This window comes from Protopterus annectens, chromosome 4.part1 (genome assembly GCF_019279795.1).
Source record: "Protopterus annectens isolate FY-2018-M chromosome 4.part1, PAN1.0, whole genome shotgun sequence".
In the NCBI taxonomy this organism is placed as follows: domain Eukaryota; kingdom Metazoa; phylum Chordata; order Ceratodontiformes; family Protopteridae; genus Protopterus; species Protopterus annectens.
Window position 1 is genome coordinate 295700422 of NC_056734.1, and position 15892 is coordinate 295716313.

Here is a 15892-nt window from a genome sequence, read left to right on the forward strand (position 1 = left end):
GTGGGGTAAGACAAAGAGAAGGAAGTTTAGATTTAGTCAGTCAAAAGTCTTGGAGGCGTTGATTGCAAGGGCGGATAGTGGAATGTGACTTTGGTTGCAAAGAGTATATATAGATCCCCTTCTAATATTCAAAAGGCCATATCATTGACTTTTATTTTTGCGAGATGAAAATTGCAAAAATGAATTATTCAAATGGTGATTTTTTTTCCCCAGGGCAGGTAAACACTTTTCTATGCAGTAGTGTGATCCCAGAGTTGGTCTATATAGTTAGGGATGGTGAGGGGGTGAAGCTCCCCACATTGTGGGGTGTGGGGGGCATAGCACCCCATCCTAGGTGGGCTTTATTTCCTTCAGTATGTGTTCCATTAGAGTTTGGGCAAGTGCTTACTTGCCCTGGGAAAATTTGCCAGTCAGGAATTTCATTTTTCCCAATTTTCGTGTTGCGAAAATGAAATTAGATGATATGGTCTTTCGAATATTAGAAGTATGGTACAACTTTGCAGCTAGGACTTCATCAGATCATCTTTTGAAGTCCTGGATGACCGAGAGACAAAGGTCAATGAGTCTCCTACAAACACCCAAGTCCAGGGCACTCAAATTCCACTATGTGCATCCAGGAAGTACTGCATGTTGCAGCCTGCAGAGCCAGCCTCTCATGCTCTTACTCATTTACATGCATAGGCAAGGAGCTGCAGATGTGGGGAGAGTGTGGAGTTACTAGTCCTTCCCCGAACACATAGTTAGAGCAAGGCAAGTGTGACAGCCATGTGCATAGATTTGGAGAGAATGGGAGAACAAGTTAGCCTTTCAGGTAGTAATCAGGGGGGTTTTGGGTTTAGAAATTGGAAGGGAATGTTTTGGTTAGGTAACAATTGTGGTCTTTAGATTTTGGGAACACAAGAGGAGTTTTAGTGTAAGTGAGCAACGGGGAACTTTAGGCTTTGAGAGCAAGGAAGGAGTTTTCAGTTTATCTGGAGGGGATATTAGTGATAGGGAGATAGAGTAGATATATAAGGTTAGGAATAGATCAGATAATTTAGGTCTAGGAAAGGAAGAATGTAATTATAGGTTTCACCAGATTAAATGTGATTTTGTTTAAAGTGAGACAATTATTTTATACTTGGAGAGTAGCCATTACGTACCATTGTATTGTTTGCTTATTATATGATCCAGCCATTTTCATTAGGTCTTGAAGTTCCCTGTGGTTGTCTCAGATAAATGCTCATGTTTTGTGTTTAACAGTGGTTTAGTAGTGCTTTTCTTTTTTTTTTAAAAACATTTTTATTTTGTTTTCATTATAAACATACGCAAATGTACATATAACAAATATAACAAAACTATTTACAGTATTTACATTCATCCATGATAAACAATCATTTTATCCATGAGAAGTTATCAGTATTTGTTCAAAAGGTTTTCAAATTTTTGCCATGTTATTTTTATGAGTAATGTTATAAGTTCTATAACAAATGGTTTGCAATTTTTTTTTACAAACAACTTTTCCTAAATTAATAAACCCCCAGATTCACGAATCCTCCATTTAAGACTTAATAAGTCTTACTCAGAGGCTGCAGTTGAATGGTATGATGTCAGCGTGCCATGAATATGCATGAGGGCATGCTGACTCAACTGTAAGTTTTACACGGACCGTGTAAGAAAGCAGTGGGCGTGTCCAACTGCCGAGCAGTCTAAATGTCCATGCCCCTGCAAGTGTTTTAAAACTAAACAAAGCACACACAAGAGCGAGTCCGCTCAAATGTCCCTGCACCCAACACCACACTCCCTGATATTGTAAACCCCTATCACAGTTCTAAAACACAAAACATTAAATTTATTTTTTTTAATAGCCCCAAAATAGCTGCCCATATTTGTGAGTGTGTGCGCGGGTGTGCCCATTGTTTAGCTAGAGTTAGCAATTCTGACATGGAAGAGCATAAGAAAGAATGTTAATGCAAATCACACCAAATAGAAATAGCATAATGGTAGAGCATTTGCACAAAGAAGAGACATTCACGGCTCGAGTCCCACCACTCCCCTTCCTATTTATTTTTTAAATCAGTATATGAAATAATACCTGACAAATATGTTTAAACATTACTAAAAAGCAGTGAAATGGCCAATGTATCAGTGAACAAAATAAATATTTTAAAGGATCCTGATATAAAATTGCCTGCAGTTAAGCAGCGCTTCACCCAGCGCAATAGAGTTGCCCGTAGTTTAATAGCGCTTTACCCAGCGCAATAGAGTTGCCCATAGTTCAATGGTGCTTTACCCAGCGCAATGTGTTTGCGCGGATGTGTGTGACATGCCAACCAGGGCACTGTAGGACACTGAGGGGCAATGTAGAGCAAAGTTGCTTAAATGCAGCCACATCCCCTAGCCTGTCTGGATAGTATGAAAATAAAATGAATGACAAGGTTCGAACCCAGGACTCTGTGCATCAGAAGCAAAGTACAGAACCACTAAGCCATGACAACATAGGGGAAATAGCCACTATTAACATACATATACTTACGAATGGTAGTTTAACCATTACTAAGCAGGTCTGCAGTCAGCCGAGAATTTTACAAAATGGCCACTCACAAAAAAGTGCGGGAAATGCGGCATATTTAAGCCCCACAGGCGGGAATACATGCCGTAACTGATTGTAGCTCACATCTGCAGTTAGAATGTCTGGTGTCGGAGAGGGAACACGCTTCCGAGCACAATGTTGGGGCATCGAGGAGTCCAAATACATGGTTTGGCTCCTTGTCTGCCATCACGAGTCAAGACTCCTGCAGCACCAGTTCCAACGGATGGAGTACAAGGCAGAGGCTTGAAACCGGTTAGCTCGTGACCTCACCAGTGCCACAGGTGTTCCTCGGACTGGTGAGCAGGTCCATCACCACCTTGCAGATGTGAAGAGATGAAAGCAGAACTGCCTGAACCAATGGATACAGGAGGCCCAATGGATGCGGCATGCCCCACAACCAAGTATGTAGCCATGGAATGCAGTATGTAAGAATTGATAATGGAGTATGTATAATGGATAGGTATGTCTCAATATCCCTTCATTTACTTTACAGCTGCAGGTGTCCGTGCTATGAATCAGCAAGCCTATGCTGATAGGCTGCAAAGGCTGTGCCACCAGGCAGGTTAGTGATTATTATGCATGTATTGTTATATAAAATATGGGAGAGAGCATGAAAGAAAGTGTTGTAGTCCAGTAATACAGCCATAAAATTGCCTGAATAAGTCCTCTGCATGTACTGTCAGATAAAAATGTCAGAGAGGCAGAAAAAGAGTGTAGAAACCCATTAAGAAAGATAACATATGTCTGGAATAATATCTCTGCAGGCACTGTCATATAAAATAAGTGAGTGAGCCTGAAAAAAGATTGTTCTAACCTATTAATAAAGGTATAATATGTCTTGAACATGTCTGCCATATACACTGTTAAAACAAATAAAGGAATGAGCCTGTGGACAAGTGTGTAATGTAATTAATAAAGGTCTAAAACCCAGAGTGTGTCTGTGTCACAGAGCCTGAAATGTTGTTGTACCCTTGCAGTATACAAACAGTACTGTTTGAACAGGTGCTGGCAACCCAGAGTTGTGCAGTCCCATATAAAGTGGGTGATGGAAGTACTAGCATCTATGAAACATATATACAGTCCACAACAGGCAGTTACTGGCTGGCATGAATAAGTAAACCTGGCACAGTGTAGCATTTTATTTTTTCCCCAGAAATGTGAGTGTGTGTCAAGAAATGCAGGGTTCTCTACAAATCGAAGTGAAAATGTAATGTGAAAACATCCCAGATATGTAGATAAAGAAATAGAAATGCAATCAAGAAATATGTAGCAGTAACATCTGCATCCTGGACAGTTAGTATGTCAGATATAGGTCAGGCATATATTGAACTAGCCAAACCCATTACACAACCTAATGTATGGTGGCAAGTGTAATAATACAGGTAGGGGATATACACTTGCAGTCACTAGAAATGTAGTGTAGACTAAAAGGTCATTATAAGATTTTAACTGAGGTTTTTTATACACCCTACTGTATGTGCATAAACCATGCAATTCCACACCTCAATGGGTATGTGTAATCTTAAGTATTTGTTGGGACATATGTTCTATTGTTCTATAAATATTTGCATTCACGTTGATGCATGTGCCCTGTTTAAACACTACAATCATGGTGGCCTGTTGCTACCAAACATCCCTGCATGCTATTGGAATAACCACTGTGGTTCAATATATGCATGTGTCATGCTTGCTGTTCAACTGTTGTACCCTTGGTGTGTTGGGTTAATGGGAATATTATTGCATGCTGTTACAACTAATCTGGAATACTGTTTTGCTTATGTTGTAATTAAACACACCTAATCACAGAACGTATGGAAAGGCCGGTCCCAGCGGACCCACCTGTCCCTCCTCAGCTGGCGAGTGCACCTGGCACCAGCAGGTCCAGTGCCCAGCCCGGGCTCCCCTCCTCCACTTTGGGTGGAAGCACCACAGGGGATGGGGCTCGTCCCCCCATGCAAGCATGGGCAGAGAAGGGCCACCTGTCACCCTTCAAATAGTCTGGGCTGTGGTGTGTAGGGAGATCCAGCGTTCAGTCGCTGATCCCCTATGCCAGCTTGAGGTGAGAGTGGCACATCTCACGGGTGAGCCTGCCCATCCTATGCAGCCCCCAGCACAGCCACCCTCGGGGCTGTGAAGGTTCAGTGGTGACTGCCCATGGGTGGGGATCTCAGTTCCACTGTTACCATCTGTGGGCTCATGGGCTTGCGATTCCCAAACATCCAACCCCATCAGTTGTGTTCACCCACCCCAATGTGTCATACACTGCCCCTGTATGCGTCTTGTCTGTCTTGTCTGTTTACCTTCCCAACCTACCTCCCCGGACATACCTACTTCCTTTACCTCACTTCCCACTCTCACCTGATAAAAAAAAAAGGCAATCTGTACCCACAAAAAAATTATGCCCCATACATAGCTGCCCATTTCGCACACATGTCCATTGGACAAACATGTAAGCTGATAATTAGAATTGGCAGTACAACATACTTTGTTGTCCTCACCCCTCTCCCAGGGGTGGAAGGTTTCAAATTTCACTCCAAATTCATTGTATATGCACAGCTGTTGCTGTTAAAGAAATGGGCAGCTATGGACCTTCCCTACACCCGTCCTGCACATCCCGAGCTTGTTTACCTACTGTGTCCCTCTTTGTGCCCCCTTTTTCACCACTTTCCTATCTCCCCATTTTCTTTTCTTTAAAAGAAATTAGTGCGGGGGTTAGCAGGAGTAAGCACTTTTAAGCAGTAGTAAGCGGGTTTAAGCGGGTATGCGCATGTGTGCACTTAGCTAAGTGTCGCTAAGCGTCATGCAAACCCATGCAAACCCACTTACAACTGCTTAAAAGTGCCTTAGTCACTCTATAGCAGGGCCCTTGTTCTTCTCAGCAGCAAAAGAAAAAACCTCTGCCAGTCTCAAACCCCAGACCATTGACAAAATAGACTGCATGAATTACCACTAAGCCACAGCAGATATACAAATAACCTGATTCTGAAATAACTATATCATGCATTACAATGAGGGAACGTAAATGAAAATTAGGAATGGTATAACACTAATCCTTTTCTCTGGGTCTTTACCAGCAGTGGTTGTGGAATTGCATGACATGACTGTGAAAGGAGAACCAGACATCCTAGCAGGGAATAATGTTACAGTAGCACCTTGCAAACACCACACAGTATCAGACCAGGATTAATACTGGCCACAGGAATGCAGTGCAATAACCACATTTGTATGGCAATTCATTGTGTAAGTGAGAAAAAAGTACATACTCCCATGTATCCCGTGTTAGCATTTGGAGGGGTGCATACATGTCAACACTGAGATGTGTGTACTGGAAGCAGCAACATTCAGGTTTGAGTAGAACATGCATATCACTGGCTACAACCCTAGCATCAGATAAGAAACATATACCAACCTTCAGACTGACACAATGGTGTCCAGAGCAAATAAGCATGGGCCCCACCTTGGAAATCTGAAAGGGCAACGCCTACCTAAACTAGCATTTTATAGCAGTGGGCTGCAATCAAAGTGAGTAATGCAATCACCAAACAGCAAGCTGCATGCAATTACTGAATGGTGGGCAGCAATTGGTGCAGAGGCTGCCACATGCACAAGTGCAGATACCTAGAAAAGCAGGCTGTACCTGCAGACCACACATGCAATTATATCATTGCAGGTGCTGTGAGATAGAGAGTGAGAGAGAGAGAGAGAGAGAGAGAGACATGGACACAGACACAGACACAACTGAGACAGAGACAGAACAGAACAGAGTGAGAAGCAGAGACAGAACTTTGAATAGAGGGTGAAAATCAAAAAAAAATAAACACCAATAAAAAATAAAAACTACAAAACCATAACACATGGAGCAGGGCAATACTAAGGTAAGGTATGTAACTCACATGTATGTGTTGGCATGTTGTAGATGTTCCTGAAGAGTACTCTACACACTGCAAATCATCCATGTGTGACAGCAGTATGTATCTGTCTGTATCTGCACATGTGCATAGGGCAAGGGACATACTGCAACTGTTAGTGAAGAGTGGACAGATATCTGTCAGTGAAGGTTGATATGTGCATATATCCATGTAGGTCGTAGTGTCTGGCTTAGAAAACAGCATGCAGTGTGCAGGAGTGGCCGTAGGTCAACTGGTGCCCCAGGCAAAAGGGCTCCATGGCACCCCCTACCACACTTCCTGGTATCCCCATCCTTGTCGTACTGCACCACATAAATAGTGAAAAAGCACCCCTGCTAGAGCGGCGCCCTAGGCGGCCGCCCAGTTGGCCTATGCCTAAGGTCAGCTAAGGTAGTGTTGATATATGTCATGTGGTGGTTAAATGCTGTGGGACAGATGTGTTAGATCTGCTGTGTTTCAGCCAGTGAGGCCTGCTAATGCAACAAGGGCTGAGGACACCCACATGCATTCTGCACAACACTGTGCAATTTAATCACATACCTGTACATCCCACAACTGTCGCATAAGTGATATCCCCACCATGAAAGGTGGACTGTACATGCCTATATGTACATCAATGTAGACAGCAATGGATCTGTACATGTATGTGTATAGATATGCATGTATATAATATGTATATGTATATATATATATACATATATATATATATATATATATATATATATATATATATGTATATATACATACATACATATATATATATATATATATATATATATATATATATATATATATATATATATATATATATATATATACACATATAGAGTGAGAGAGAGAGAGACAGAGAGACATGGGTTCATATGTACCGCAACAGGTGTGTGGTGACCAAGGCATGGACTGTAGATAAGTGTTGATACTGCACTGCCATTCCACCTTCCCAAAACAGTGTACCCATTAACTACCACATAGGTAGAGATGTACCTAACAGTGAAGGTATGATAAGGGAACATGGGACACAGGTGGACAGTAGCCTCCGCTTTGATGAAGACAGTGCCACACTACACCTGTAATCTGTCTGTGTGGTATGTGTCATGACAACAGGTGTGTCAGCTATGGACGTATAGGGTAGAGTTCCCCTGTACTCATCACAATGCCCTGTGTGGTATGTACTTCACATGACAACTACACCAGGTGAACAGGCCACAGACAGACCCCCTAGAGGGTAATACTGGCTGCAAACAGATGCCCTATGCAGACTGACTCACAAAAATCACAAGTACACTGTATTGCATACTGGCCACACAGAGGTGACCTTTGCTGGACATACAGAGGTATGTCACACCCATAGCTGGGTGACAACCACCTTGGCAACATATCACAATCCCTCTGGGATAAATGCTCTAGGGCCCTAAACCTTGTCAGCTCACTAAACGGCACATGCCGGAGGGATAGGTTTCCATCTCAGAGATATGCCATATACCGGAATAGACCACATAGTAATAGCAAACAAGGCTCCTCCTTAGCAGTTGTTATAAATACCCATCATGATTGTGCAGGAGATTGGTAATACACCTCAGGAAACACCTCTGTGGTTCAGGTTGACAGGGGCAAGTGAAATCAAAGTACATGTGTGCCAAAGGCCAGGGTAGCATATGGCTAGGCTGCCGTAGGCCCTAGGGCCAATAGCATTTTATCTACCTATGACACTATGCACTCACATGTGTACTTAATGCAATAGCTGCTATGTGATGTTGCATAAGTGTAACGCTGAATGTGTGCAAGGTCTGTAAAGGTGTGATAGCTTAGTGTGATGTTGTATCTGACATGGTAGTGCCTATCCTAGATGTGAGGACAGCAACTGATGTGTAATGTACTGTTAGGCAGACATAATAGTTGGGCAGATGATGTGACATAGTTCTCCTTTGACAAATGTGGTGTCTCGTTGTAGGCTAAAGCAATACATGTATGCTTAGTGAGTGGTACTGCTGGCGAATCCATCACCAATATGAACTGTAGTACTACCTGAAGCTGTAGGCCAGCATGGTATGGTGTGTGTTCACATTGCTAGGAAACACTGTCATGTGTGTTTCCTGTAGTCTCCACAGAGGACAGAATGCAGACATAAGGGTATGTAAGTAGTGGCACACAGTACCGTATGGTACACAGGTAATGCTCATCTGTGTTGGCATACAGTGGTGCGTTGTATGTTTGTCTAATGTGTGTGTGTGTGATTATGCCTGCACAATGGCTGCAATCATATTTGTGTTACAGGGTAAATGTGTGTATCCAGCAACATATATAGTCTGTTACAGCAGTATGCCACCTATAGTAACAACTGGACACATCTGTTAGGCAGGGCTGTGGAATCAATGACTAGGGTGGTTACTTGGTACTACTGTACCTGTACTATGCATCCATTGTAATGGATGACATCTCTGTTTGTGCATCGGTGTGATATACACCCCTGTCTTGATGTTGTGCAATGTGTCACAAACAGTGTGTCGGGTACTGATGTATAGTGGTGTGATATATAGACTCTGCCAGGCAGTGTTAGTTAGCTGTGGCCTGAGAACCAATACATGGTATTGAACGTGTACAACCTCTGACAGCCAATAGGATGGTATATATGGCAGTAAACTGATATCTGTGGGTAAAGGTGTAAAGTGTGACACAGGACACTGTCACACATATTGTTCATATCTTTTTCATCCAGATGGCCCACCACCGCAACCCAGCGTATACAGCAGAGGAGGAAGAGGTGATACGCAACAGTCTTTTCCAGCAGTACACAATGCCCTTCTCCAGAAGCGGCGAGCACCAGCAGGAGCGGACTGCACTGTGGCAGGAACTTGTTAGTCGGGTAAATGACATAGGCATGCATAACCCGACATATGAGCAGGTACGACATCACTGCAGTGATTCAATTAGACAAGTCTGGCAGCATGCGTCTGATATCCAAAGACAGCAGCTTGCCACAGGTGGAGGGGTGGCTATTCATCCCCCCCCTCACCAGAGCGAAGGAGCTGCTCCTAAGCATGGTGGCTCCTGGACAACAGCTACAACAACCAGTGACATGTGTTGTAATGGAGTAAGGAGCCACCCAGCACATCCACCTGGAGCAAGCAGGTAACATGCCCAATCTGTAGACTACAGTTAACTGTATTGTTAGATTATGTGTATGTGAGATGTGTACTGTGTGTTTAGCAGTTGAGCTGCCTAGTATTGTGCAATACGGATAGTTTGAATAATATCCCTACACCTACACCTGAGACTGTTGACTGTTGTTGTACTGCAGTTTAGCATACCCACTGTAGCAATGCCACAGTTGTGGCCACTAACGAACCCTCTCATATTCTCGTAGGTCCCTCTGGTGTGACGGCAGGGAAGCCGATCCATGCTGGTGAGTGTGTTATACCTGCAACGTTGGTAATGAAATATGCATGTTATAGGTGAGCTGTAGGCCATGTACACATAACACACCTACACATAATGCATGCTGTGCATGTTTGCTGTGAGATGTTGCACAGCTCAGTAATGTTAGTAGCTGCCTCAATGACATGCAATACACAGAGCATGACACACAGTTGTGGCAACCCCATACTGCACATTGGATAGGCATAGTTGCAACACCTGTACACAACATAACACATTGATCACATGCAGTACACAAAGTCATGCTACATATGGCGTAACCACACACCCACTGTAAGGTCACACGTAAGTATCCCACATGTCATCCACACACACATGACGTACCTCAGGGGTAGAGGCCTATCATGGGGCTGTGCAACACTCTTCAGCACATAACACAGTAATGTGAGGCAATGCTCCCTACTGGGCACCTCATACACCCATGTACAAAGTGGCTGTGTAATAGCGAACATATCCAAGGCACTGCATTTCAGGTACAGCATGATAGGCGGTGGTCTGTCACACAGTAGTAGCTGTCAGTGACCATAAGATACATGATGATGATGATGGCACATGTACTACACCCCATCCGGTTACAGTGACCACAGTACTACGCATAGCAGTCTTTGCTGTGCACCTCATTGTTCTGTGTGTGCAAACATATGCACCTATACACACCATGCATAGCATGTTGTGTGTATGCTTACATATGCTAGTATACACATTCTGCACATCAGTCACCATCTGTACAAAGAGTCACATATATGTCCTGGAATGCTATTGGGTGTATAGGTCACATGGCACATATTGGGTATGTGTGGTGTTTAATGCTGCATTCGTGTAGCATGCCATGTCGTGGCTGGCACTGACATATCTGCAATATGTGCCACACTCACCATAACCACTGTACAATGTCCATGTCGAGCATTGGCATTCCTTCATGTCTACATGCACCACTCATCCCATGTCTGTACACTGCATGCATTCACTACAACTGTGCCCACTATTATGTGCTATGGACTCAGACACTGTCATCAGACATGGCAATCTATGTGTCACACAGATAATGCATGCAGCCATGGTATGTATACCATTGAGTGATGGTGCACATGACATTGCAGAGCAGATAATACTTGCACAGCAATGTTGTGTCCATGTACACACTGTGTTCCAGTGTGTACCCAATCACTGAACAACTACACACATGAATCACAGCCATGTATAATGTCATTAGATAGGGCTGTCTACACTTGCACTGCATGGTCTTGAGCAACACATATTCTGCATGATGACATGTGTGTGGTGACTGTTTGCCTTGTGATACTGTCACCGACCATCACCCACTATTGTGTATGTGTTGGATTGCTAGTGTGTGTGTGTGTGTGTGTGTATGTACTGTTGTGAGCAGTGTATTTATGTGCATGTGTGCATGTGTGCATGTGTTCATGTGTGCATGTGTTCACGTGTGCATGTGTTCATGTGTTCAGGTGTGCATATGTGCTTGTGTGCATGTGTTCATGTGTTCATGTGTTCATGTGTTCATGTGTGCATGTGTGCATGTGTTCATGTGTGCATGTGTGCATGTGTGTTAACATCACGTACAGATTGTAAAGTGTGTTTCCTGTCTTCCTTCCACAGGTGCTGAGTTAGGGGTGGCTGAATGCAGCAGGGAACCTGATGTCACCGCCACTGATAGTGGAGATGATGAGACATGTATTGTGGCACAGGAAGGTCTGACAAGGTCTGTTCTTGGTCCACCAATTGACACTACACAGCGGTCAACCCCATCTATGCGCACACTCATACTGCCAATACATCCCTCGTCACCAATGGCCTTAGCTGAGGGACAACATACAGCTGGCATTGACCAGGAGAGTGTGATACCTATGGCACGTGCATCCCCTCATGGCAGCCATAAGCCAGATTACTGGAATGGTACCACATAGGCGGATGTCGAGGGGTTCCCAGAGGAGCACCACTGGTCGTATTGCCCCTGGCAGATGTGCCTCCAGAGGTATTACAACCTGCAGTATGGTTCCAGGCTGTAATGCAGGCACAGGCACGTATGGAATGGTACACCCGACAGGGACTAAGGGCAAAGATGGCCCATTACACTGCTGTCAATGACAGCATCCGTGACCTTGCTGGTGCCATCCGGAATTACAGCGAGGTCATTGATAGCCGGTGGAGGGAGACATTAGATGTCATCCATGATGTGTTAGCCATGAGCCAGGACCATACGGGATGGATGAGAAGCCGATGCAGATGCATGCCAGCAACAGCATCAGCTATCAGTGGTTGCGGACGGACCATGGATCACAGCCACTCCTGTAGTGGTAGTACCAACCCTAGCAATGCTGGGGCTGGCCTGTCCATTGACTGTCCTACTAGACCACATGCACGTGGCACTGGCCAGTCCCAGCAGGGACATGGGTCCAATCATCATACCTCTGCCTCTGATGACAGCACCCAGTCAGGGTTGGTACCCGATACTGCCTGTAGCACCCCTGCTAGGCACAGGTACTGTGTCCGTGGCCAGAGACAGTGATCTGTACAGCCTAGCAGGTACAGTCTGTGGCTGTCCCACAACCACCCGTATATGGCAGCCACATGGTGGAGTTGTGTGCATGCAGACACACACACATTTACCATACAACTAGGGCTCACACATACACACACACATTCCATCAACATTGGCCCATGCAGTACTGTTGTCCCACACACACACACACACACACACACACACACACACACACACACACACACACACACACACACACACACACACACACACACACACACACTGGTTGGATGGGTCAATGTCGGGCTCTGGCAGACCTACAACACACCCTGTGCATATGATGCCACCTGTGCCACCTCCTGTCATCTGTAACATTGATGCAGGGACAGGCTAACATTGTTCTGATGCACAGGGTGACAGTATAGCAGTGTAGCAATAGTAGCAAGTTGACAACAGGAAAGTGTAATGATATCCTTGTAGGTATACCTGAGCAGGCAGTATGCATCACAGCTGTGATAGTCATTGTAGCATTGTTTACACCAGTGTTAGTCTTGAGTATGTAATGTCCACCCATGTGCCACTTGGCTGAAGTGTACAGTGTTGCCAGCATGTGTTAGTGAGTGGACAGTATGTGTGTGATGTGTGCATTACAAATTAGCGGGTGTACATCTGTGAACATGGTGTGTGCGCACTGTCTGCATGTACGTGCATAGTGGACACGTGGGATGTGCGACTTACCCTGTTCTACCCATTGTTAACATATCATGGTATCTTTCTATGGCCAGTATGCATTCTACTACAGATATGTACTAACATGGGTACACGTGTGTATGATATGGGTTGACACTATGCTGTGGGTGATACTGTTGATATCTATCAATGATCTGTAGTCTAGTAGTATACACCATCTCAAAAGCATGATTATAACCAATCATTAGATGATGTCCTGACAAATGACTCACAGTTGTAGGGAACTCAGTAACAGTTGGATCCTCCCAGTACTATACAATAACAGTAGACAGTGGTATTGACCACCACACTTTCCTGGAACCACACCTGTGTGGCATATAGCCCTCTTAGGTACATGCAAATACACTAGGGATATGTCCATCAACATCTGGAAATGCATGCATTGGCCTACACTGCATTCCCAGGATGGGACACATATCCTACACAAGGTGTATCATACAGACAGATACCTCTTGTCCATTACATGCTGTTTAGCAGTAAGTCGTCTATGGCATATTCATCAACATTTACTATACATACTATCCCTACAGTACCACATAGGTGGTAGCCCTCAACATGTATGTTGGGTACCAATGTGTACAGACAGACATGTGCTATGTCATCTGTCCCTTGGTATCCACATATCCATAGGTATTGTGGGGTCCCCTCGGTGTTTCACATAACACATTAGGGGCCTGCATGCATATCCACAGGGCTGGTGTACACCTATAATGACTGTCCATTATTGCCAGTTGTTGTTGTGTATGAACATGTCTGACATATACCCCGGCAATTATCCTCACTCACAGTACTCTATAGTATCTGTCATAGGTGTGTGTGGCAGAGATGTCCTTGGCCATGGATCACTACATTGGCCGGGTTTGACACAGACATACGTATGTGACCTATGATTTGTGAAGCAACAGCACAATCTGTCGAAGGTTACAAATGTATTCATGTTCTATGCCGGCTTCACACCTATCTACTGATTGAGGTCACATGTACACATATTTATTTGACATGCAGATACCTGATGTGTGCAATGCACATACTGTTTGAAACATTTGTCATACCATAGTAAAAGCAAAACCCACACTACATTGACCACCTGTGGCACACACACACACACACACACACACACACACACACACACACACACACACACACACACACACACACTTGGCATTTGTAGGACTCAAACCCCTACCTAACTATGTGATGATACTAGAGAGATACGCAATAACATGGTGCATTGTATGCATTACTGGGTGGTTTATGTTCTCCTTGAATATTTGTAGGATGCTGACATCATCGGACTTTCCAAAGAGGGATGTACCTCTTTTAATGTGTTTTCCCAGTCTCCAAAAAGGCTACTCCTCTCAAAGGAAACCACACATATACACACACCCCCCAGCAATTACCCTCACTCACAGTACTCTATAGTACCTATCATGGGTGTGTGTGGCAGAGATGTCCTTGGCCACGGATCACTACATTGGCCGGGCTTGACACAGGCATACATATGTGACCTATGATTTGTGAAGCAGCAACACAATCTGTCGAAGGTTACACATGTATTCATGTCGTATGCAGGCTTCACACCTATGTACTGACTGAGGTCACATGTACACATATTTATTTAACACACAGATACCCAATGTGTGCAATGCACATACTGTTTGAAACATTTGTCATACTGTAGTAAAAGCAAAACCCACACTGCATTGACCCCCTGTGGCACACACACACACACACACACACACACACACACACACACACACACACACACACACACACACACACACTTGGAGTTTTCAAGACTCAAGCCCCTACCTAACTATGTGATGATACTAGGGAGATACACATTAACATGGTGCACTATAGGCATTACTGGGTGGTTTATGTTCTCCTTGAATATTTCTAGGATGCTGACATCATTGGACTTTCCAAAGAGGGATGTACCTCTTTTAATGTGTTTTCCCAGTCTCCAAAAAGGCTACTCCTCTCAAAAGAAACCACACACACACCCCCCACACACACTTGGCATTTGCAGGACTCAAACCCCTACCTAACTATGTCATGATACGCATTAACACGGCACGCTATATGCTTTACTGGGTGATTTCTGTTCTCCTGGTATATTTGTAGGATGATGACTTCATCAGACTGGACATGGTAATGTGTGTACACATTGTTTTGCAATCCCAGGAATGATCCATGTAGGTTGGCAGGTATCAACAAAAAGGCAGTAAGGTAACATAACAGGTAACCTCACAAAACCTTTATTAATCCACAATTTGATGAATGAAGAAATAAAAAAACAGCAACTTGAACTGACTAAGCGCTTTCACCCTCATGGGCATCTTCAGAGTCAGTTAACTTCGGTTAAAACAACCTTTAAATACAGCTATTAATTAGTGCTTGATTAATCAATGATGAAAAAGCAGGAGGGTAGTTAAATTAAACAATTATCCCCTAAAGGTCCTGTTCACCAAATCTTAAAGTCCTGCTCAACAATACCTTGTTTGCTAGAATCTCAAGTAAGTAATAGCGACCCAGAATAAATAAATAAACCAAAATAAAACATCATTAAAAGCAGTGTGTGCAGTAATAAACATTCCATATAAAACAAAAAACATATCTGTTAAAATATTTAAATTTACATAGTTTTATATTATATACAAGCTGCCTTGTATCTTAAAATACATGCTAGGGATAGTGCATCATTGATACCAGGAGCACTGCTGG